The 25768-nt window shown below is 45.6% G+C and overlaps 1 protein-coding gene across 2 annotated transcripts in view; it reads left to right on the top strand.

Annotated features, from left to right (window-relative positions):
- Positions 1-16265: 16265 nt before the first annotated feature.
- RCAN3 (RCAN family member 3) overlaps positions 16266-25768 on the top strand; it is a 42783-nt gene continuing 33280 nt past the window's right edge. The window contains exon 1 of one of the 2 annotated variants that reach the window (XM_015440768.3): positions 16266-16539. The gene's annotated coding sequence lies outside the window, so the exon portion shown is untranslated. Of the gene's footprint in view, positions 16573-25768 lie in introns of both variants that reach the window. The other variant, XM_015440770.3, reaches the window with a different exon arrangement.

Below are 25768 nucleotides of genomic sequence, written 5' to 3'. Positions count from 1 at the left end.
AAGGTGCTGGGATTGCAGGTGTGAGCCATCGTGCCCAGCCCAGAATTTTTATTCAGGTCTTCACCAAGTAACCCATTGCATTCAGGGTGATGTCAATCCAGCCGGTCAGGCCACAGCAACATCAAGGCAAATGCTGGCAGCATTTGAAACCATTCAAGGGGCTGCGTGTATTGCAGCAGGACCATTCACCATGATCTCTGGTTTGATGGCATAGGTGGGTTTTCTTTTCTTTTTTTTTTAATACTTTAAGGTGTAGGGTACATGTGCACAGCGTGCAGGTTTGTTACATAGGTAGAAATGTGCCATGCTGGTGTGCTGCACCCATCAACTCATCATTTACAGTAGGTGTATCTCCTAATGCTATCCCTCCCCCAGCCCCCCAGCCCCCTACAGGCCCCGGTGTGTGATGTTCCCACCCTGTGTCCAAGTGTCCTCATTGTTCAGTTCCCAGGCATAGGTGGGTTTTCAATGTCATCTGGATCTTTCGGGATGCTACCTGCAGCATAGGTAGAAGGAAGACCACGTGGCCTATCAAGTCATCACAAGCACAGGGGCAGGACTCCGGGAGGCAGCATGGCATCGTGGCAAAGGGTGCCAGGCTCTGGTGTTCACTCTCCGCGATGACTTTGAGAAAGTACATAACCCCTCCAGGCCTCTGTTTCCTCATCTGTAAAACTGCGATAGTAATATTCCATTCCTTGTAGGTGTTTATAAGGACTGAATATAGAACAATGCCTCGCACATGGTAAGACCTCAATAATACTCACTGGGTTTTTTTGTTTGTTTTGTTTTGTAGTTTTTGAGACGGAGTCTCACACTGTTGCCCGGGCTGGAGTGCAGTGGCGGGATCATGGCACATGCAACCTCTGCCTCCCAGGTTCAAGTGATTCTTCTTGCCTCAGCCTCCCAGGTCGCTGGGATTACAGGTGCCTGGCTAATTTTTTTTGTATTTTTAGTAGAGGCGGGGTTTCACTATGTTGGCCGGGCTGGTCTTGAACTCCTGACCTCGTGATCCGCCCGCCTCGGCCTCCTGAAGTGTTGGGATTACAGGCATAAGCCACCGCACCCGGCCAATAATGTTAGCTGTTGCTACTATTTTTCTTTAAGCCACGGAGCAGTGTAAGTAGAGATGCAGCCGCCAGGCAGAAGGCAAAGAGCTTTGTACCTCCCTTGTAGCTTCCTGCCTTTCATGTGGGTCTTGAGGCTACATTTTGGACACAACAGGGAGGGAGAGGGATTACTATTCCAAAGATATCGATCCACTTCTCAACGGACATTTACAAGTTTAACTGTGCCTCCAAATTTGTGGGTATCTTTTTGAAGACCCACTTGGGGCCTCTGAGATGACAAAACCAGTCTGATTCCTGCTAAGGGATAAAAGCCTCTTTGTTGCCAAGATCAAGTGCAAGTTCTTAAGCTGTTTTCTCTCAGCTCCAAACCTATTGTTGGCTTTGGAATGTTGGAGCTGGAACTCTCCAAAGCATCTCTCTGCTTTACCAGCTGCTTCCTGTGAGGGGCCTGTGAGGGAAACGGAGGCTGGAGGAGGCAGAAAGGACTTGCTCTTTCTTATCTACTTCCTGTTTCTACACACATCACCCCAGGAACGCAACTTTGCTCTAGCATAGCAGCAGCTGAATCTAGTTGTGTGATTCTTTCCAATTCTTGCACGACCAGCTTCACAGAACCTCCCCCAAGCCGAGACAACAGCTCTCCTTCCTCAGAGGTCTATGTCCCAGGTCCATAGGGCCCCCTCCTCTTACTTTTCTTTAAAAAAACTGTTTTCTATATATAATGCACATACTATACAATGTATTCATTTAAAGTGTGCAATCCAATGGTTTTAGTATATCACAAGTATATGCATCACCACAGCTAATTTTAGAATATTTTCATCAATTCAAAAGAATACAGGAAAAAAAAAATAATGAGTGTTGGAGACGAGGTACAGAAACTGGGAACTCTTCTGCAGCACTGGTGGGAATGAAAATGATGCCGAGGTGGGCGGATCACAAGGTCAGGAGTTCGATACCAGCCTGACCGACATGGGGAAACCCCATCTCTACTAAAAATACAAAAATTAGCTGGGCATGGTGGTGGACACCTGTAATCCCAGCTACGCAGGAGGCTGAGGCAGGAGAATCACTTGAACTCGGGAGGTGGAGGTTGCAGTGAGCCGAGATTCCGCCACTGCACAGCAGCCTGGGTGACAAAACAGGACGAGAGAGAGAGAGAGGAAAAATGATGCAACCACTGTGGAAAACAGTATGGTGGTTTCTGTAAAAATTAAAAATAGGCCAGGTGCAGTGGCTCAGGCTTTTAATCCCAGCACTTTGGGAGGTCGAGGTGGGCAGATCACTTGAGGTCAGGAGTTCAAGACCAGCCTGGCCAACATGTGAAACCCTGGCTCTACTAAAAAATACAAAAATTAGCTGGGTGTGGTGGCACATGCCTATAGTCCCAGCTACCTGGGAGGCCGAGGCACAAGAATTGCCTGAACCTGGGAGGTGGAGGCTGCAGTGTGCCAAGATGTGCCACTGCACTCCCACCTGGACAACAGAGTGAGACTCCATCTCAAAAATAATAAATAAATAAGTGCAAGTCTAAAAAACAATTAAAAATAGAATTATCACATGATCCAGCAATTCTTCTTCTGAGTTATATATACACAAAAAAGTGAAAGCAGATGTATTAGTCTGTTCTCACGCTGCTAATAAAGACACACCTGAGACTGGGTAATTTATAAAGGAAAGAGATTTAATTGACTCACAGTTCCACATGGCTGGAGAGGCCTCACAGTCATGGCAGAAACCAAATGAGAAGCAAAGTCACATTTTACATGATGGCAGGCAACAGAGCGCTTGTGCAGGGGAATTCCCATTTATAAAACCATCAGATCTCGTGAGACTTACTCATTACCAGGAGAACAGCATGGGAAAGACCTGCCCCTGTGATTCAGTTACCTCCCACTGTGTCCCTTCCATGACACGTGGGAATTCTGGGAGCTACATTTCAAGATGAGATCTGGGTGGGGGTCACAGCCAAACCATATCAGCAGGGTCTCAAACAGGTATGTGTACACCCACATTCGCAGCAGCATTATTCATGATTGCCAAAAGATGGAAGCAAGCTAAGTGCCCATCAGTTGATAAACAGAACGTGGTCTCTCCACACAATGGAATATCATTCAGCCTTAGAAATGAAGGAAATTGGCCAGGCGCAGCGGCTCACGCCTGAAATCCCAGCACTTTGGGAGGCCGAGGCGGGTGGATCACGAGGTCAGGAGATCGAGACCATCCTGGCTAACACGGTGAAACCCCGTCTCTACTAAAAATACAAAAAAAAAAAATTAGCCGGGTGTGGTGGCGGGCGCCTGTAGTCCCAGCTACTTGGGAGGCTGAGTCAGGAGAATGGCATGAACCCGGGAGGTGGAGCTTGCAGTAAGCCGAGATCACACCACTGCATTCCAGCCTGGGTGACAGAGAGAGACTCCGTAAAAAAAAAAAAAAAAAAAAAAAAAAGGAAATTCTGACCCATGCTACAGCATAGATGAACCTTGAAGCTATTAAACCAAGTTCAATCAGCCAGTCTCAAGGGGACAAATATTATGTGACTCCTCTTATATGAGGTACCTAGAGGATCAAATTTATAGAGACAGAAAGTAGAAAGGCAGCTACCAAGGGCTGGGGGAGAGGGAACTGGGAAGTCAATGGGTCCAGGGTTTCATGGGTACAGAGTTAAAGGGTACAGTTTCATGGTTACAGAGTTTCAGTTTTGCAAGATGAAAAGCGTTCTGGAGATGGATGGAGTTTGAGGTTACAGTGAGCTGTGATGGCACCCTGCACTGCAGCCTGGGCAACAGAGTGAGACCTACTCTCAAAAAAAAAAAAAAAAATTGTTACCTAGACATAAGGTATTACCTATGTAACTGAACAGGTAAACGCTCTGAAGAATCATGGAGGTAGCGACTACAGAGAGCTATGTCCATTCCTCAGACCAAGGGCACCAAGGAAGAAGCTCTAATTATTACATCCGTGCACATCAGTGAAAATGTACTTAATGCCACTGAATTGTATGCTTAAAAATAGTGAAAAGAGTAAATTTGACGTTAGGTGTATTTTACCACAATTTAAAAAGAAACCCTATACTCTTTGTCACTTCCTGGTACTCCCTAACTCTTAGCCCCTGGCAAGCACCAATCTATCTTCTGTCTCTATAGAGTTCCCTATTCTGGATTTTCCTAGGAATGAAATAATATATGGGCTTTGGTGATTGGCTTTTTTGACTTAGCATAATACTTTCAAGGTTCACCCAAGTTGTAGCACGTACTTCCTTTTCATGTCTGAATCACCTCTTCTAAAGTTTAATCATTACAGCCTCTTCCTTTGGTTCCCTTGGTCCTAGGAATGGACATAGCTCTGTATAGTTGCTACCACCATGATTCTTTGGGGTTTTACCCGTTCAGTTACTTAGGTAATAGCTTTATGTCTAGGTAACAATTTCTTTTTTCTTTTTCAGAGGAGGTCTCACTCTGTTGCCCAGGCTGCAGTGCAGTGGTACGATCACAGCTCACTGCAACCTTGAACTCCTGGGCTTAAGCAATCCTCCTACCTCAGCCTTCCAAATGGCCAGGACTACCAACACACGCCCCCACACCCGCTAATTAAAAATTTTTTTTCATAGAGACGGAGTCTCTCTATGTTGCCAAGGCTGGTCTCGAACTCCTGGCCTTGAGGGATCCTCTTGCCTCGGCCTCCCAAAGTTGTAGGATTACAGGCACAAGCCACTGCTCCTGGCCAACAATTCTTTACATTAAATTCTTCCTGTTTAACTCACTGATGTGATTTCTGTCTGTTGACCAAACCCTGATGGATACTTAAGAAAATTCAGACTCATTTGAATCCCTGGGCTGCTCAAGCAGCTGCCCATTTTTAATGTTCCATTTTCTCCTTTGCTCTCTGCCTGTCCCTTCTTCCTTCTGATTATGGCCATCTAGCTCTTATTCTTCACCATCTGCAGCTCAAATTAATCAGGAAATAAAATCTCCTCCCCCCAAATTCCAGGATTGCAGCATTTAAAGAGCAGCTCCTTCCAGTGTGAAGCTGTAGGTACTGATGCCCTTGAAGATAACAGATCTGTAGTTAATTCAGCAGCTTCCGAATCTTCGGGCAAATGGGATTGATTCTTTCTAATTTAGAGCAGCGCTGCAAGATGAAACCTTATCCAGCATCCAGGCTTCCAAACATGCTGAAGACATATTTCCATACCTGATCCTCAAAAGTATGCCGGAGTGGTTTTTTTTTTTTAGACGTGTTTCTTTTTAATGAAAATGCAATAGTTATTGATTGCCAGCCTTGTTATTGAAAGTTTACACTTTTCTAGGTGCTGTCACAAACGGTTCATTTGAGCCTCCAAACCATCTTAGAAGGGCAGTAGCACTGTTATTTCCACCGAGCTGAAGAGGCAGGCTTAACGAATGTGAGGTTTGCTCAATGTGTAACAGCCACTTGTAGTTAGCAGCGCAAGCAGGATGGGAGCCTGAGTGTTGTGAGGATGTGAAGATTTTTAAGTAAAATGCCTGCAGCTCTGGTGAGACTGTGGAAGGGGGACACAGAGTCAGGGCAGGAGCCAGGAGGAGGCAGGTAGAAATTGGTACAACCTTTCTGAAAAGTATTTGGAAATATGTGCACCGACATTCCCTTCCAGGTAATAAAATTACAATGATCTAAACTGTTTTTATTAACAGCTAGATCAATGCAACAGAAGAAATCATCTGGAAATATACATGTAGTATGTTCTTATATATTCAGACAGCCTTCAATTTTCTTTTTTAATTATTTTTTATGGAGACAGGGTCTCACTCTGTCACCCAGGCTGGAGTGCAGTGACTCACTGCAACCTTCACCTCCCCAGTGATCCTCCCACCTCAGCCTCCTAAGTAGCTGGGACCACAGGCACATGCTACCATGCCCGACTAGTTTTTCCGTGTGTATGTATTTTTAGTAGAGATGGGGTTTCACCAAGTTACCCAAGCTGGTCTCAAACTGCTGGACTCAAGCAATCCTCCTGCCTCAGCCTCCCAAAGTGCTAGGATTACAGGTGGGAGCCACCACACCCTGCCCAGGTCCCTAATTTTTGATAGTTCAACTTATGATTTTTCCACTTTGCAATGGTGTGAAAGCGATACGCATTCGGTAGAAACTGTACTTTGAGTACCCACACAACTATTCTGCTTTTACTTTCAGTACCGTCACCAATGAATTTCGTGAGCTATCCAACACTTCATAAAATAGGCTTTATGTTAGATGATTTTGCCTAACTGCAGGCTAACGTAAGTGCTCTGAGCATGCTTCAGGTAGGCTATGATGTTCAGTGGGTTACATATACGGTATTAAATACACTTATGGGCCGGGCATGGTGGCTCACGCCTGCAATCCCAGCACTTTAGGAGGCTGAAGCGGGTAGATCACTTGAGGTCAGGAGTTCGAGACCAGCCTGGCCAACATGGTGAAACCCTGTCTCTACTAAAAATAAAAAAATTAGCCTGGTGTGGTGGTATGTGCCTGTAGTCCCAGCTACTCGGGAGGCTGAGACAGGAGAGTCACTTGAACCCAGGAGGTGGAGGTTGCAGTAAGCCAAGATCGCACCCCTGCACTCCAGCCTGGGCAACAAAGTGAGACTCCATCTCTAAATAAATAAATACACTTATGACTTAACGATATTTTCTTTTTTTTTTTTTTGAGACGGAGTCTCACTCTGTCACCCAGGCTGGAGTGCAGTGGCTGGATCTCAGCTCACTGCAAGCTCCGCCTCCCGGGTTCACGCCATTCTCCTGCCTCAGCCTCCCAAGTAGCTGGGACTACAGGCGCCCGCCCCCTTGCCCGGCTAGTTTTTGTATTTTTTAGTAGAGAAGGGGTTTCACCGTGTTAGCCAGGATGGTCTCGATCTCCTGACCTCGTGATCCGCCCGTGTCGGCCTCCCAAAGTGCTGGGATTACAGGCTTGAGCTACCGTGCCCGGCGATATTTTCAGCTTACAATGGATTTATTAGGACATAACCCATCATAAGTCAAGGAGCATCTGTACTAAATTGCATATATATGAAGCAGTGGGTTCTTTCATTATTAATGTTAGAACCACTGGAAATAGTATTTAAGTTTGAGGCTTACCTTGACTTATGTTGGTGTTACATCTTGATAAATCCTGTCTCCAAAAAAAGAAAGTAAAGGTCATGATTAATCAGCCTTCAGCAAGCTAAGAGATCATAAAGTACAAGATCAATACACTGTATACAAATAATTGTTTTTTGAGACAGGGTCTCACCCTGTCACCCAGGCTGGAGTACAGCAGTGTGATCACAGCTCACTGCAGCCTCAACCTCCCTGGGCTCAAGTGATCCTCCTACCTCAGCCTCTTGAGTAACTGGGACCACAGGTATAGCCTGCCACTATGCCCAGGCTAATTTTTTTTTTGTAGAGATTGGGGGGTTGCCATGTTGCGCAGACTGGTCTTGAACCTCTGGGCTCAAGTGATTCTCCCTCCTGGGCCTCCTAAAGTGCTAGGATTACATGGGTTTTTTGTTTGTTTTGAGACAAGGTCTCAAAACACTGTCACCCAGGCTGGAGTACAGTGGTGCAATCATGGCTCACTGCAGCCTTGACCTCCTGGGCTCAAGCAGTGCTCCCACCTCAGCCTCCTGTGTAGCTGGAAGCAAAGGTGCATGCCACCACACCCAGCCAATTTTTTTATTTTTTGTAGAAACAAGATTTCACTTGTTTACCCAGGCTGATCTCGAACTCCTGGAGCCAAGCAGTCCTCTTGCCTCGGCCTCCCAAATGGTTGGGGTTACAGGCATGAGCCACCACTCCTGGCCAAATAAAAATTTTAAAACATCTTTATATTAAAAAAAGAAAATTTTTGAAAGGGAAATTATGAAGAGAAAATTTTCAACAAATGTAATCACAGGGTTACTATCCACAGTGTATATGTTCTTATAAACAAACAATGCTAATAGTTCAGTGGAAGAATGGACAGAGAACCTGGGCAGATCTCAGATGAAGCACATGAAAAATCAAGATGTCATGTTTGGGAAGGTTTTTTATTTTTTGGGTTTTTTTTTTTTTTGCCTATCAATCAGGAAAGGCACTTATAACTAAATACAGTAACAACCTTTTTGAAATGCATTTTGTCATTTTCCGGTAAGAGTTTTTTTAAATGTTCATGCCCCTTGCCTAGTAACTGCTTCTGGGAATCTATGCTGAGGAAATAATCATACATGCAACAGTATATTTTACATATAAAGATATTCATTGTACGGTTAATCATGTAAGAGAAAATTGGAATGAAACTTTGATTACAACAATAAGGAAATAATTAGATAAATAACAGAACACACAATGCAATATTATGTAGTCATTAAAAAATTTAAATAGTATTTTAAAGCACAAGATAATGTTTGCAATATGTTAAGTGAAATAGATAGGAGATCCAAATTGGCTGATTAATGGTATACTAATCTTACCCAAAAAATTGGAGAAAAATACTCTATACTAAAATATTGAATAGTGACTCTGAACTCCAAAAATCTAAGACAGTTCTCAGTTAATTTAGAAAGTTTATTTTGCCAAGGTTGGGCCTGGTGCGGTGGCTCATGCCTGTAATCCCAGCACTTTGGGAGGCCGAGGTGGGCAGATCACGAGGTCAGGAGATTGAGACCACCATGGCTAACATGGTGAAACCCCGTCTCTACTAAAAATATAAAAAAATTAGCTGGGTGTGGTGGTGGGCACCTGTAGTCCCAGCTACTAGGGAAGCTGAGGCAGGAGAATGGCATGAACCTGGGAGGCGGAGCTTGCAGTGAGCCAAGATTGCACCACTGCACTCCAGCCTGGGCGACAGTGCGAGACTCTGTCTCAAAAAAGAAAAAAAGTTTATTTTGCCAACGTGGAAGACACATGCCTATGACACAGCCTCAGGAGGTCCTGACAGCATGACAACATGTACCCAAGGTGTCAGAGCACACTTTGGTTTTATACATTTTAGGGACTCATGAGACATCAACCAACATATGTAAGATGAACATTGGTTGGTCTGGAAAGGCGGGACGACTTGAAGTGGGGAAGAGGCTTCCAGGTCATAGGTAGATAAGACACAAATGGCTGCATTCCTTTGAGTTTCTGATGAGCCTCTGCAAAGGAGGCAATCAGATATGCATTTATCTCAGTGAGCAGAGGGGTGACTTTGAATAGAATGAGAAACAGGTTTGCTCTGATCAGTTCCCAGCTTGACTTTTCCCTTTAGCTTAGTGATTTGGGGGACCCAAGGTATTTTCCTTGCACATGACTATCTCTGGATCCTGCGGTTGTGCGTGATTTGAATTTTTTTTATTTATCTTTTTGTTTTCAAATGTTCTATAAAGGCCAAGTCCAATTTTGATGAGAAAATTTTAAATATCAAGAATCGACATGACTCATCTCCCAACCAATGTTGGATGTGGTGCTGATAAGAAGTTTCACTCCTCCAGCAAACTATTGGATCGTGTTGCAACTCTCTTCTTGGGGGAATGGCTGACTTGCCAGGAATGGGAGACAAATGAGGGTGTTACCAGGGAGGCAGGTTAATTTAAGGCTCTTCAGGAAAAGGTGCCATCTGTGATGCAAATCCTATAGGAGATCTAGAGTGTGTGGCAGAACATGAACTAAAATATCCAGCACACCCAGATGCATATTAATGAGTCTGAGATAGAGATCGATCGATTCCTAGAGTTAAAGCAGGCAGGCCTCTAGTTTCCCCTTCTCTCTTTCTCACTGCATGCTCTCTCATGCAGCGATTTCTCTCCTCATCAGAAGCAGCTCCGTTTCCTCTCTCCCTTTCACTCCACTACATTTATTGTGCACTTACTACCTACCAGAACCAGATGTTGTTATAGGAGCTGGGAATACATCCATGAACAGACTAATCCCTGCCCGCATGGAACTGATATTCTACTTGGGACTTAGGCATTAAACCAGTAATTGCATAATTATTTTATTAATTACAATTGTGATAGATGCTTTGAAAAAGTACTACAGGGAGCCATGGAATCATTTATGGTGAATATCAGTTGGGATTGTGTTTGGCTGCAACAGACACCTAACAAGATACAAGAATATATCTTTACCATATGAAGGCAGTATAGATGGAGGAGCCCAGGGCTGGTATGGCAGCTCTGGTGTCACAAGGGATACAGGCTCCTCATCTTTTGGATTCACCATCCTGACATGTGGCTTCCATCTTCAAGATTACCTCCTGGTCCAAAGTGGCTGCTGGAGCTCCAGCCATCGTGTTCACATTGCAGGCTAGAAGAAAGAACTGCAAAAGGTTGGGCCAGGCGCGGTGGCTCATGCCTGTAATCCTAGCACTTTGGGAACACGAGGTGGGCGGATCACAAGGTCAGGAGTTTGAGACCAGCCTGGCCAACATGGTGAAACCCCGTCTCTACTAAAAATACAAAAATTAGCCAGACGTGGTGGCGCATGCCTATAATCCTAGCTACTCAGGAGGCTGAGGCAGGAAAATTGCTTGAACCCGGGAGGCGAGGTTGCAGTGAGCCTAGATCACACCACTGCACTCCAGCCTGGGTGATAGAGCAAGCCTCCATCTTGAAAAAAAGAAGCAAAAGGGTACCTCTGCCAGCCAAGTCAGCCTCCCTCTGCTCATATCTCACTGGGGCAAAAGTAAAAATTTTCTTGTAAACTGCTTATAACCCAGGTCATGTTTCCTGAGCATCTGCAATGTGTCTGGCACTTTACAAAACAACTTTGCAAGGCAGGTATCATCGATTCTATTTAACTTTGGGAGGCTGAGGTGGGAGGGTCACTTGATCCCAGGAGTTTGAGACCAGCCTGGGCAACAAAAGCGAGACCTTGCTTGTAAATTATAAAAATCATAATTAAAAAACCCACTGTAACAGATGAGAAAAGTAAGGCTTCACAGGCTTAAAGAACTTGCCCAAAAATCACACAAGCAGTCAGTGGTAGAGCTGACTTCCTGGAGCCCATACTCTTTCCATTGTACTTTTCTGCCTTCCCATCAGCAACTAAAAACGAAGCAAGAAAGTTCCTCAGATTTGCCATAGACTATATTTAAAGAAAGGCCGTTTTTTCCTATTTAAAATGCATTAAACAATGCAACCAATTAAAAGAACTGAGATGGATTTGTATAAAAGCAGGGACTCGGTTTGTTTTGTTCACTGCTATATTCCCAATGCCTAGAACCGTGTCTAGTAAACCTACTGGCATGGGAAGAACATTTCCATAACCCCTGAATGTTCTGTGCCCCTTTCCAGTTAATCCCTATCCTCAGAAGCAACCACTAATCTGATGCTTATTACCATACATTAGTTTTGCCTCTTCTTGACTTTCATATAAATGAAATCATACATCTATGCTTTTTGACTTCTTTTGCTCAACAATTGCTTTTGAGATTTATCCGTTGTTTTGTGTATCAGTATTTCATTATTTTTTTTTTATTGCTGTGTAGTATCATATTGTTTGAATATACCATGGTTTTCTTATCCATTCCTCTTATGGGCATTTGGGATATTTACAATTGGAGAACAGTATGAGTAAAGATTTTTTGTTGTTGTTTTGTTTTTGTTTTCGTTTTTTTGAGATGGAGTCTCACTCTGTTGCTCAGGCTTGAATGCAGTGGCACAATCTTGGCTCACTGCAACCTCTGCCTCTTGGGTTCAAGCCATTCTCCCACCTCAGCCTCCTGGGTCACTGGGATTACAGGTGCCTGTCACCACGCCTGGCTAATTTTTGTATTTAATTATGTTGCCCAGGCTGGTCTCAAATCCCTGACCCCAAATGATCCACCCACTTTAGCCTCCCAAAGTGCTGGGATTACAGGGGTGAGTCACTGCACCCAGCCAAGATGTTAAGAGCATTATTGCACCAGCCTCTTTTTTTGGTAGACATTTGCCTAGGTTTCTCGAGTCTACATCTCGGAGTGGAATTTCTGGGTCATAGGGTAGGTGTACATTTAGCTTGGTAAACTGGCAGTTTCTAAAAAGCAGTTGCATCCTTTTACATTCCACCAGCAATGTATGCATGTGAGATGGAGATCTTTTGCCACTTGTATTATTGTCATAGCACAGCCCCAAAACAAACCTAATAAGGATTTGTTAGGATATTTGCTGTTAAATCTACTCAAATAAGAATAAGAAAATCTGAAATGAAGTCGCCGGTCTGGAAATTCTCCTGAAAGGCAAGAGGTGTGCTACTCAGGATCTGTGGCATTGTCTGAGAGGTTCCGCTTCAGTTTTCCAGGGCAGCGAAATGCTTAGCAACCTGGGCATAGGTTTCAGTGGATTGAGCCACAGGGATCAATTTCTCTTTTTCTCAGCCTGTAACTCAAACCTCACATGAGATGGAGAGGGAGGGAGTGTTAGAAATGTGAAACTGTGTCAAGTTCATTCATAACAAGCATTTATTACCCACCGTGTGGTCATCACCTCGCTAGACATGATAGTAAAGAGGAAGGATGTGGAAGATTCTGTTCTTGTTCTCAAGTTATAGAGTTGCTCACGATCTAGATGATAGATACAAGATGGCAACTCTTCCTCTGTTCACCATGGAAAGGCTGGTGTTTGTTCTTCTAGATTCTGCCTTTTGCCTTTTCTGTGTTCTATTCTACATGCGCTCCTGGGGTGATTTCATCTGAGCCCGTGGTTTCAACTAACTACCGCGCCTCCGTCCCAAATCACTACTCATTGAGCTCACTCCTAGGCTCCAGATGCATGTTTTCCAACTGCTTCCATCCTCAGCTCCTCTCTACCACTCATAATTTACATACAATTCCTCAGTAAACTGTGTTAACACTGCCTCTGAGATATAGCCAGAATCCTACCATTTCTCATTGCTTCCCCCATCACGACCCTGTCCAAGCCACAGTCATCTCTGGTCTGCACTTGTGATACTTCTTCCAAACCAGTATCACTACAGTAGTGCTGTTGCCTTCCCTTGATTCATTCCCCTTTCTTTTGGTAATAGAAACTTGAATCTCCTTTGGTGAATGTAACCATCAGCATCCCAGCAGATGATTAATCTAAAGAGGGTTTAGTAAAGGTTCCATACAGATGTGTGGGCAGGGTTGAGGGAAAAAGCAGGTCTGATGGTGTGATACACTGTGGCAAGCAACAGAGGGGAGCCATTATCACCTCCAGGGTGGATAATTCTGGAGGTGGAGAAAGGAGAATTTACTAGAACTAGGAGAGAGTACCTGTGTGAAGAAGGCAAGTTGAGAGAAGCTTCAATAAATGCATGTTGCCAACCTGCAGCAACCCAGAAGGGCAGGGGCCAGAGGAATAAAACCCTTACATTCCTCCTCCTCCAACCTTTCGGTCTCATTTCCAATGTCTTCTATTTGGTGAATTCAACTGTAAGTCAGAGGACAAGGGACCTGTGGAAGCAGTCCATGCAGGTTGGCCTCTTGAGGCTCAAATCAGGAAGGAGAAGGGTGGAGAGTAGATCTGGAAGGGCCAACAGAAATGATCTAGCACAGGAAGCCAGCTCTCCCCAAATCTCAGCCCATGCGATTTGAGAGGAGCTGTCAGAATGTTCCATGCTCCTTCTCAGGAGAGTGGTTTAGTGATGCACGGGTAACACAAGTTAGACCAATGAGATGTAGTCCTGGGACTTTTGTTGACAGCATCAGGGAAAAGAAACTCCCTTTCTGCTCGAAAGGGTGTGATTTGAAGTTGTAAGCAGCCATTCTGCCATCTCATGGGGAAAAGGAAGCCTAAGAATGAAAAGTCAACAGGAAATAGAGTCAAGAAATGGAGAGAAAAGACTTAATCCTGATGTCGTAGTTTAAGCCCCTGAATCCAGCCATGCCTGAAGCCCCAAACTTTTCTGTTATGTGAGTCAATGCATTCCATTTGCTGCTTAACCCAGTCTGAGTGATGTATTCCATGAAAAAAAAAAAAAAAGAGAGAGAATCTTGAATAATACCGGATAATGTGAACCCCATTCCCTGGCCCATCATGTAGATTGCTCACTTCTTCCTCTGCTTTGTCAGCGCGTCGCCAACGTTTCAAATAGTGCACACCTACAATTGTGTCACAATCACTGTGTCCCCTATCTGTGGGCTCCTCAGGTGGCAGATTTGTATGGGCCTTACCCATGCAAGCCCAACACCCGCACAGGGCCTAATTCCTCAGGGAAACTCAGTTAAACAAACTTAACCTGGTTGTTTGACTTAGGATCTCTCAAGGCCATTTTGTGTGTGTGTGTGTGAACATGCATCAGACATCTCCAGGCAGGGCTATGGAATGCAGCCGTTTCCAATCTCATGTCATGTGAAAACTCAATGTTTTGGCCAGGTGCAATGGCTCATGCCTATAATCCCAGCACTCTGGGAGGCCAACGCAGGAGGACTGCTTGAGTTCAGGAGTTCAAGACCAGCCTGGGCAACATAGTGAGACCTCGTCTCTACAAAAAATAGAAAAATTAACCAGGCATGGTGGCATGTACCTGTAGTCCCAGCTACTCAGGAGGCTGAGGTGGGAGGATCGCTTGAGCCTGGATGGTTGAGGCTATGATTGTGCCACTGCACTCCAGCCTAGGCAACAGAGCAGACCCCATCTCAAAACAAACAAAACAAAACAAAACAAAAAACCCTCAACTTTTGCAAAAGTTGCTGTGTTAGAGGAATTTAGAGAAAAAAAAAATTACTGCAGTCCTTAGGGTGACTTTGACAAAAGAAGCAGTTTGCAATCAACATTAGTTAAACGAATGAAAGTGAAGAACTTAGTTAAGACAAGATGGGGAGCAGGAGCAGCAGGGTTGGAGGCAGCAGGAACCACAGAAGCAGCAAGCAGGAAGCAGGAAGGGTGATCTGCTGGGTATACCTCTGTGACGGTGCTGGGCTCAACTGCTGGAGAGCCCTTGGGGTCATAATCCAACCCCGATTCCTCAGTTTACATCTAACAGGGATTAGATGTGCTGTACACATTTTAGTCCATCTTCCTGCCCCATGATGCAGGCACTGAGTGCCTTTGATGTTAACCTTCACCGTGCCTCACTTTGCCTCTGAAAGGCCTTGAGTGGGTAATCAGAGCTGATTTTCTTCTAACTGCACTGCACATTCCTTTTTTTTTTCTTTTGAGACGGAGCCTTGCTATGTTGTCCAGGCTGGTCTCAGACTCCTGGCCTCAACCGATCCTCCCGCCTCAGCCTCCTGAGTTGCTGGGACTATGGGTGCGCACCACCGCGCAGCTGCGGGTCCTTGCAGGTGGGAGCTGAGCCCAGTTATTTTCCCTGCTCTGTGACCCTGCTTCCCTCTCTGCCGGCTAAGGGAGGAGACACCAGCTGCCTTCCAAGCTGTGCTCAGGCGCTTTGTCATCATAGCTGTTATTGGTAATAATAATACCTGCCAATGTAAGCCTCGGTTCTACCACTGAAACGCGCTGAACAGTTTAGACCCCGGCTCTTCCCTTTGCCTAATAGTTGTAATCATGTCCCATGGTCTCCTAGGGCGTCGGAGACAAGCAAGCAAGACTGCATGGAAGGGTTTTTACACGAAAAAGAAAGCATTAAACATGTGAATTGTACGACAACAGTAGATAGGGCATAGGGTGAAGAGGAGTAAGAGGAGGAGGGAGAGCGGGAGGAGGGAGAAGAGCACGAGTGGGGAGGAGGGGAGAGGAGGGGAAGGGGAAGAGGGTTGTACCCGCCAGGGCGGGACCCAGCCTGTGCCGTCCCACACCTGGTGCTAGCTCCAGCTCAGGTACTTGAGGCCGCCTCTCCTCGGGCAATAAGGCGCCGGCAAGTCCCCCGCATCTGATAATATCCGGGCCGCCGGTTGCCGGGAGGTGAACCGAGGTAAACTCGCCGCGCGCGAGGCGCAGTGTACATAGTAACCAGCCCTGAGTAAACGTTCGTCATATTCCTATGAGCTGCTCCGGAGACTGTCCTACGGGGCTAGCAGGAAAAGGAGATCGGCTCTCTCCGCTCCCGGTGGAAAACGAGAAGGTCGCCAGAGGTCCTGTTTTTGGGGGGCTCTAAAGCCCCCCCCCACAGCGCTACAGCCCAAGCCCCCTACAGGCTGGGGACCAAGGACCCGGAGGAGCGGAAGGAGGGCGCGCGCGGCGAGACACCCCCGCCCCGGCCCCCGCGCGCCCCCGCCCCGGCCCCGGCCCCGGCCTCGGCCTCGGCCGGGCCTCCGGCGCCTGCGCCGCCGTGCGCGCGCCCTGCCAGAACAGGAGGGGACAAGGCGGGCGCGCGCAGGGGCCCGGGAGCGCGCGCGGCGCCGGCAGCCTCGCTCAGCCGGGACACCGCCCTAGTCCGCGCCTAGGCGGCCGCTCTCTCCGGCGTCGAGGGCGTGGCGGCGAGGCTGCTGCTGCCCGCGGCTCCTGGCTTTGCCCTCGGCCCCGCCTGCCGCCTGCCAGGCTCTCGGAGGCCTCGCAGCTCGCGGCCCCAGGCTCCCCGCAGACCCGTCGGGCCGCCAGGGCTCGTCCGCGGTCCTCCCGGCTCCGGTCCTGCGGCGGCGGGGCGTGCAGGTGAGGCTCCTTGGCGCCCGCCCTCTCCAGCAGGTCTGCACCCAGCGCGGGGCGGGGGTGGGGCGCGGGGCGGGGGCGGGGGGCGTAAAAAGTTAAAAAAAAGGAAGAAGCCACCCCAAGAAGCCCGGGAGGGGTGGGAGCCCCCAGCCGCGGGACCCGGAGATGCTGCCGCGCGCGACGTCGCCTCCCGCCGCACCCTTCTCCCTCGTGGGGTCTAGTCTGGCAGCCTCGAGGGTGGTGTCCCGGAAAACAAAACAAAAGTGTTTTGTCTTCTCCACCAACGATTTTCTCCCACCAAGTGTTTGACTTTTTGAAAAGCCGACAGGCCCAGCCTGCCTCTGAAGGCAGGAGCGGTGCATGGGCGCCTGGAAGGTGGAAGCCCCCTGTCTTTCTCCCTTGCCCCGCTGCCCCCACGGTGCGTGGATCACCATCGCATCAGTGACTCCCTAACTTCTTGAAACTTGTCTGTCTGCTTCTGTCCGCCGCCTGGACAGGTAGGGCAGGAGTGATCTGTTCCAGGTTGATTTCGTCTAGCTTCCGTGCAAAATCTGATCATCTCCTTTAGAGATTAGGATTCTAGTGTAGGAAGCAATCCAGATCCGTGTTTCAGATACAAACAAGGATTATTTAAAGTGATGTTTTCCTGTAGTGCTGAAAGCCAAAAATACTCGCTTTCACTTGTTGGAAGCCACCGAGTACACCACATTTATTTGAACTTTTCATAGAAGTCTCTGATGTACTATTTGGCAAAAGAAGCAATTGATTTATCGGTAGCTGTGATTACATACGATGTAATTTGTTCTAAGACTGTTTCATTGGCTTTAGTTCAGTATGTTAAGCTCTGTAAACACGTAATTCAGGAGCTAGATATGCATCACACAAATGTGTTCTTTTTGGTGGGGATTTAAATTGATCTTCTAGAAATGGGCTTTCCATGCAAAAAGACTGTGAAAAGCCTGAAAACTGAGTCTCTTCGTTAGCCAGGTCATCAGCTTTACATTTTACTGCATTGGCAAGCCTTGCCTTTTTTTTCTTTTCTTTTCCTTTCCTTTCCTTTCGTGTCCTGTCCTGTCCTGTCCTTTCCTTCTTTTTGAGGCATAGGCCTGGCTCTGTCACCCAGGCTGGAGTGCAGTGGTGCAGACACAACACACTGCAGCCTCAACTTCCCAGGATCAAGCGATCCTCCCACCTCTCAGCGTCCCGAGTAGCTGGGACTGCAGGTGCCGGCTAATTTTTTGTAGAGATTGGGTCTCACCATGTTGCCCGGCTGTTCTTGAACTCCTGGGCCCAAGCCTTCCGTCCACCTCTGCCTCCCAGAGTGCTGGGATTACAGGCATGGGCCACTGCGCCCGGCCTAGACCTTTTTTCTTAGCCTGGAAACAGATTTCAGTGCTTTTCTAGGAAACAAGATTTTTCCTGTTGTTGAAATACAACTTTTGTAAAGGTTTCAAACATGTGAACATTAGGTAACAGACAAGAGCAGATTTTGTATGGTGTTAGAGTTGTTGATTGAAGGACTTAAAACATGAAAAGTCGTGTGAACCGGAAATCCATTAGCCTGAAGCCTGTGAAATAATGGAAGCTCTGAAGTTCAACACCATTTGTTACTTAGAAAAAAAACCCACAGAAGGTGGAGGTAGGACAGCAGCCTCCACTTTCTCCCTAGAATGTAAAGGTTCTATCCAGGGGAAAGGAATTACACACAGCACAACAAATAGCGTCAGTCTTATATATCTCAACTTCAGTTATTCTTTAAAGCCTGTTGTTTTCATGTGTTTTGTAGGCTGGTGGTGGTTGTTTATTTCTATCTGTCTCTTGCTAACAAATTCCTGGTGGAGTGGAACCTCAATTTTAACAGGACTAATTCTAGGTTATGTGTGAAAACAGGACATGGGTCACTGAAACATACAAAATACAAAATCAGATTTTCACCTGTTTTACTTTACTGTCGCACCAAATTTTTCTTACACACAGCTACTAAAAAATAGTACAGTTCTACCTGTAAGGGGTAAATGAGTAGAGAATAGAAGGTAGGGCTTTGTGAAAGCCGTTTGGAACTTCCCATTGATGGTCCTAAGTGGCTTTTCGTTGTTTTCGTTTTCTTTTTCTTTTGTTTTTTTTTTTTGAGATAAGTTCTCCTTCTGTTGCCCACTGCTGGAGTGCAGTGGTGCAAACACAGCTCACTGCAGCCTTGGCCTCCCAGGCTGAAGTAGGCCTCCCACCGCAGCCTCCTGAGTGGCTGAGACTACAGACGTGCACCATGTATTTTTTTGCAGAGACGAGGTTTTGCCATGTTGCCCGGGCTGGTCTTGAACTCTGGAGTTCTGGCAGCCCGCCTGCCTCCACCTCCCGAAGTGCTGGGATTACAGGCATGAGCCACCACACCAGTCCAGGTGTTTCGTTTTGTTTTTTAACTTAGTTGAAATTTATAATTTAGAAATTTATAAAAGGAACTTAGTAGCCCAAAGCACCTGTGTTTATTTTATATATTTTATACATTTTATGTATTTTATTTTGTTCATTTTATAAATACGGAAAAGGCAAGTGATTTTTCCCAAGGTTATTCAGCAGGACGCTTGTTGAGCTGATAATGGAGCACTTGTTTGCTTCCAGTATTGCCTGCCAGCATTTTTAACACACACAAAAAGTAAAAAGTGCTTCCAGCTAAGATATTGAAATGTTCACCAAGTTGGGAAGCCTATTAATTTGAAAAATTATTATTTTAATCCTGGAGGAGAAAAAACTTGCCTTTCCCTGATCAGAACAGAAAATGCAAGATCCATGCCATGTGCTTGACATTTTGCCTTGATAGATGACTTTTGTCACAGGCTTGTTGTGGCGGACCAGATGGTCATGCTACTTGGAGTTTTTCCACTCATTTGATATTTCCATGAAGAAACAATTTGCCAGAAGCCAGCGGCAGTTACAGTTGTGCTAGAGATGATGGGAAACCTGGAATAGCACAGACTTTTTGCTTACAGGAGCTGGAGGATATTGGTTCAGCCCATTCTGCTGGGCCAGTCAGGAGTTCCCTGGATTGGTAAACTGAGGAACAGTTGAGTCTTGTGATGGTTGGAGCAGAGCGGTAATCATACCACTGCACTATAGCCTGGGTGACAGAGACCCTGTCTCTAAAAAAAGAAAAAAGAAAGAAATATAGATATCTTGGGACAAAAGACAAATAATTTGACAATAATCTAAAAAAAAAAAGGAAGGAAAATAGCTAAGACGTTATTAGGATAACTGACAAAATTTGAATCCAGATTATGCATTTGACAAATTATGTATTAGATAATAGTATTATATCAATGTTAAATTTCCTATTTTTGATAAATATCTTATGGGTTATGTAAGAAAATGATCTTGTTTTTATACACTGAAGTATTTGGAAGTAAAAGGGGTATGTTCCATCTTTCAATGGCTCAGGAAAATGCACATCTATAAAAATAGAGAAAGATAAAGCAGATGGACAAAACAGAAGGAATTAGTGACTCTGGGTAAAGGATACAACGTACCCGAATTCCTTGTGCTAGTCTTATAACTTCTGTTTGAAGTTATATCAAGAAAAAAAGGTACTCAAAATTGAAGATAGAAAACAGGAAACGAAGGTGTGACATTCTAAGAATTTTTTTTAAGTCAGGTGAAGGATTATTTCCTGTGTTCTGTTTTTTAAAATCTTTTTACGGGTTAGACGAGGGAACTTGAAACAAACAAACAAAATCTTATCAAGAATAGGTTGACTTTCTCAAATTTCAAAATCTAGTCAGCCAGAGCTCCTCAATTTGTCAGCCTTCAAAAACCCAGGCACAGTATTTTCTTTACCTCTTTTTAATGGGTTGGGAATAGGATAGAAACATTAGTGCCTCTAAGAGATAAAACACAAAGACAGCCCGCCTTTAGAGATACTAAAAGTAAATTGCTTTGATTTTATCATTTCCCTGCCTAAAAACCCTCAGTGGCATGCTGATATTGACATGGTCTTTTTTTTTTTTTGACATGGTCTTTATGTCAAAACTCTGTAACCCTACTTTCTTGGCAACCTGGCCCATACCTGCCTTTCCGACTGTCTCATGCCACCCCCACCAAACACCTTGCACCTTAGCCATGCCAGATCACGTGAACATGCGGGTCCTATTGTCTTCCTGCCTTTGTTCATGTCCTGCTGGCTTTGCATGGAATACTCCCCATTCTTTTCCTTCTGAAATTCTGTTCATCCTGGAAGTCTCACCATCGCCTCCTTTGGGAAGCTATCTCTAATTCCATGCAGAATTCAATTTACCTGTGTCTGTGCTGACATATCAGTGGGGTCACCACAATGCTACCTGCTTTTATTCAGCCTCCCTTATTTAAGCATACACTGTGAGCGGGAAACTGTGCCAGGGCCTGGGGCTTCACATATACAGTCTTGTAGCTAGGGGTGATTTGTAAACAAATAATCACAACATAAGTGTGTAACAGAAAAACGAACCACGCCCTGTAAGAGCTAAGTCCACCTGATAACTTTGTCTTGAAGAAAAGACTAATAGCCACAGTGAGATACAGTGTCACTCCCTGCCCTGCTCCCCCAGGGCCCCTTTCCAGATTGGAGATTTCTGGCACAATAAATGAATAAGCTAAAAACAGTTGTTGTACCTGTGGGCCACCCAGATAGATATATTCAATAGAAAGTGAACATTTATGGCTGGGTGTGGTGGCTCACGCCTGTAATCCCAGCACTTTGGGAGTCCGAGGAGGGTAGATCACCTGACCTCAGGAGTTTGAGACCAGCCTGCCCAACATGATGAAACCCTATCTCAGCTAAAAATACAAAAAGTTAGCCAGGTGTGGTGGCGCGTGCCTGTAGTCCCAGCTACTCGGGAGACTGAGGCAGGAGAATCGCTTGAAACCTGGAGGTGGAGGTTGCCAGTGAGCCGCGATCGTGCCACTGCACTCCAGCCTGGACAACAAGAGCGAAACTCCGTTTCAAAAAAAAAAAAAAAAAAAAGAAAGCAAAGAAAGAAATTGAAAAATACAAGACCAGAACTCGAGAGAGAGAGAGTGAATCCTGATATATAAATTTGAACATAGCTATATAGATCAGTGATTTTCAGGATTTGTAGGCAGGAAAGACCAACAGGCAGATCACAGTCTCTTGGGGACATGGTACTTTTCCAAACTACCTATCCTCCTTCTTGCTCAAGGTTCTGCTCTGGCTTCCCTCCCAACTTTGGTGACATTCATCCTCTCTTAAGGTCGTTGCATGAAATGAGAGCCAGTATTGACACAGGTGTGTGTGAACCATAGGGAGGCAGGAACTTAGTTGAGAACCTCTGGTGGTTAGGCAGCTAAATACTCCAGTGTGGATAAAATCACCCAGGAGAGGAAGATGAGGAAAAGAGGATGAGGATGTAGAGAAAGAGGAGGCAGTAAAAAAGATAGAGTTGGTGAGGAAGAAGGGCCAGGAAGAGCCAAGACCCAGAAGGCAGGGACACAGAGAGGTCCAAGAATGAGTGGAATAGGCAGGCCGGTCATGTGCTACAGATACAGGCTGAGACTTAACACTGGGTTTCAACTGCAGGCTTGTTCGGGGATGTCGTGGGTTTTGTTACAGATCATTGTAATAAAGCCAGTCACATGAATTTTGGTTTCCCAGTGCATATAAAAGTCTTGTTTACACTATACTATAGTCTATTAAGTGTGCAATAGCATATGTCTTCTAAAAATGTATATACCAGGCCGGGTGCGGTGGCTCAAGCCTGTAATCCTAGCACTTTGGAGGCCGAGACGGGCGGATCACGAGGTCAGGAGATCGAGACCATCCTGGCTAACATGGTGAAACCCCGTCTCTACTAAAAAATACAAAAAACTAGCCAGGCGAGGTGGCGGGCGTCTGTAGTCCCAGCTACTCGGGAGGCTGAGGCAGGAGAATGGCGTAAACCCAGGAGGCGGAGCTTACAGTGAGCTGAGATCTGGCCACTGCACTCCAGCCTGGGTGACAGAGCCAGACTCCGTCTCAAAAAAAAAAAAAAATGTATATACCTTCATTTAAAAAATACTTTGTTGCTGAAAAATGCTAACGATCGGCTGGTGTAGTGGCTCACACCTATAGTCCCAGTACTTTAGGAGGCTGGGGTGAGTGAATCACTTGAGCTCACGAGTTCGAGACCAACCTGGCCAACATGGCAAAACCCCATCTCTACAAAGAATACAAAAATTAACCGGGCATGGTGGTGTGCGCTTGTAGTTCCAGCTACTTGGGAGGCTGAGGTGGGAGGATCACCTGAGCCTGGGAAGGTCAAGGCTACAGTGAACCATGATTACGCCACTGCACTAGAGTCTGGGCAACAGAGTTAGACCCCCATCTAAAAAAATAATGCTGACGACTGAGTCATAATCTTTTTGTTGGTGGAAGGTCTTGCCTTGAGGTTGACGGCTGCTAACTGATCAGGGTGGTGATGCTGTAGTTTGGGGTGGCTGTGGCAATTATTAAAATAAGACAACAGCATTTCATGACAGATTTCTCTGTAGTATGTGATGCTGTTTGATAGCATTTTACCTACAATAGAAGTTCTTTCAAATTTGCAGCCAATCCTCTAATCCCTGCCATTGCTTTATCAACTAAGTTTATGGAATATTGTAAATCCTTTGTTGCCATTTCAATGATGTTTACAATATCTTCCCCAGGAGTAGATTTTATCTCAGGCGGCCGCCTTCTTTGCTCATTCACAGGAAGCCAACTCCCATCCATTCAAGTTTTGTTTGAGATTGCAGGAATTCAGTCACATCTTTAGGCTCCACTTCTAATTCTAGTTCTCTTGGTATTTCCACCACATCTGCAGTTATTTTCTCCCCTGATGTCTTGAACACCTCAGAGTCATCCATGAGGGTTGAAATCAGCTTCTTCCCAACTCTTGTTGATGTTGCAATTTTGACCTCCTCCCATGAATCACGAATGTTCTGAATGGCATCTAGAATGGTGACTTCTTTCCAGAAAGTTTTCCATTTACTTTGCCCAGATCCATCTGAGGAATTGCCGTCTCTGGCAGCTGTATGCTTATGAAATGTATTTCTTAAAATAGTAAGACTTGAAAGTCAGAGTTACTCCTTGATCCATGGGCTGCAGAATGGATATTGTGTTAGCAGACAGGAAAAGAAATCTCCCTGTGTATTTCTGTCAGAGCTCCTGGGTGACCAAGCGCATTGTCAACGAGCAGTAATATTTTGAAAGGAATCTCTCTTTTTTTTTCTTAGCAGTAGGTCTCAAGAATGGGCTTAAAACATACAGGAAACCATACTGTAAACAGATGTGCGGTCATCCAGGCTGTATTGTTCTGTTCATAGAGCACAGGCATTGTAGATTTAGCACAGTTCTTAAGGGCCGTAGGATTTTTAGAATGGTGAATGAGCATTGGCTTTAACTTATAGTCACCAGCTATGTTAGCCCCTAACGAAAGAGTCAGCCTGTTCTTCGAGGCTTTGAAGCCAGGCATTGACTTCTAGCTATGAAAGTCCTAGATGCATCTTCCAATAGAAGGCTAGTTTGTCTATATTGAAAATCTGTTGAGTGTGGCCACCTTCATCAGTGACCTTAGCTAGATCTGCTGGAGAACTTGCTGCAGCTTCCACATCAGCACTTGCTGCTTCACCTTGCACTTCCATGTTACAGAGACAGTTTCTTTCCTTCAGCCTCATAAACCAACCTCTGCTAGCTTCAGACTTTTCTTCTGCAGCTTCCTCAGCTCTCTCAGCCTTCATAGAAGTGAAGAGAGTTAGGGCCTTGCACTGGATTAGACTTTGGTTTAAGGGAATGTTGTGGCTGGTTTGATCTTCTATCTAGATCACTCAGACTTTCCATATCATTTTAAGGCTGTTTTTGCCTTTTTAACATTTGTGTGTTCACTGGAGCAGCACTTTCAATATCCTTTGGGAACTTTTCCTTTGCATTCACAACTTGACTGATTGGTCAAGAGACTTAGCTTTCAGCGTCTCGGGACGAATCTTCCTCAGTGGGCTTAATCATTGCTGACTTTTGATTTGAAATGAGAGACTCACAAAGCTTCCTTTCACTTGAACACTTAGAGGCCATTGAAGGGTTATCAGTTGACCTAATTTCAGTATTGTCATGTCTCAGGGAGTGGGGAGGCTTGAGGAGAGGGAGAGAGTCGGGGGAATGGCCCCAGTCAGTGGAGCAGTTAGAACACCCACAACACATACTGATTAAGAACACCCACAGCCAGGTACCGTGGCTCACGCCTGTAATCCCAGCACTTTGGGAGCCGAGGTGGGCAGATCACAAGGTTAAGAGATCGAGGCCATCCTGGCCAATATGGTGAAACCCTGTCTCTATTAAAAATACAAAAAATTAGCTGGGTGTGGTGGCGTACACCTGTAGTCCCAGCTACTCGGGAGGCTGAGGCAGGAGAATCTCTTGAACCCGGGAGGTGGAGGTTGCAGTGAGCCAAGATCACCTCACTGCACCCCAGCCTGGCGACAGAGTGAGACTCCGTCTCAAAACAAAACACCCACAACATGTATTGGTTAAGGACACTTACATGTATTCATTGATTAAGAACACCCATGTGTATTGATTAAGAACACCCACAACATGTATTAAGTTTGCCGTCTTATAAGGGTGCGGTTCATGGTGCCCCAAAACAATTACAATGGTAACATCAAAGATCACTGACCACAGATCACCATAACAGATACAATAATAATGAAAAGGTCTGAAATATTGTGAGAATTACCAGAACATGTCAAACATGAAGTGAGCACATCCTGTTTGAAAATGGCACTGATAGACTTGCTCAATGCAGGGTTGTCACAAGACTTCACTTTGGAAAAAACGCAGTTCTGTGTGATACAGTGACGCGTGATAAAATGTGGGATGCCTGTTGGGAAGCCGTTGCCATCCATGAGGAGGGCAGCTGCAGGCAAAAGGTAGTGCGGAGGCCAAACTGCACCTAATTCAGGAGTGACTAGAGCAGAGGGAGCGCGGCAAGAAGATACCACATTTCCCAGGAGCCGGTAGGAAGGTGAAGGAGAATTAGGACCAGTGTGAAGGGAGGGTAGAATCCAGATGGTAGGGCTTATGGGAACACATATGTTTGCTGAGGAAGAGGAACAAGTGGAGAAGGAGGAATTGAAAGTATAGCTGACAGTTTGGGAGGCCGAGGTGGGCCAATAACTTAAGGTCAGGAGTTTGAGACCAGCCTGGCCAACATGGTGAAACCCCGTCTCTACTAAAAAT

Source organism: Macaca fascicularis, chromosome 1 (genome assembly GCF_037993035.2).
Source record: "Macaca fascicularis isolate 582-1 chromosome 1, T2T-MFA8v1.1".
Classification (NCBI taxonomy): domain Eukaryota; kingdom Metazoa; phylum Chordata; class Mammalia; order Primates; family Cercopithecidae; genus Macaca; species Macaca fascicularis.
This window is presented reverse-complemented; position numbering and strand designations above follow the sequence as displayed.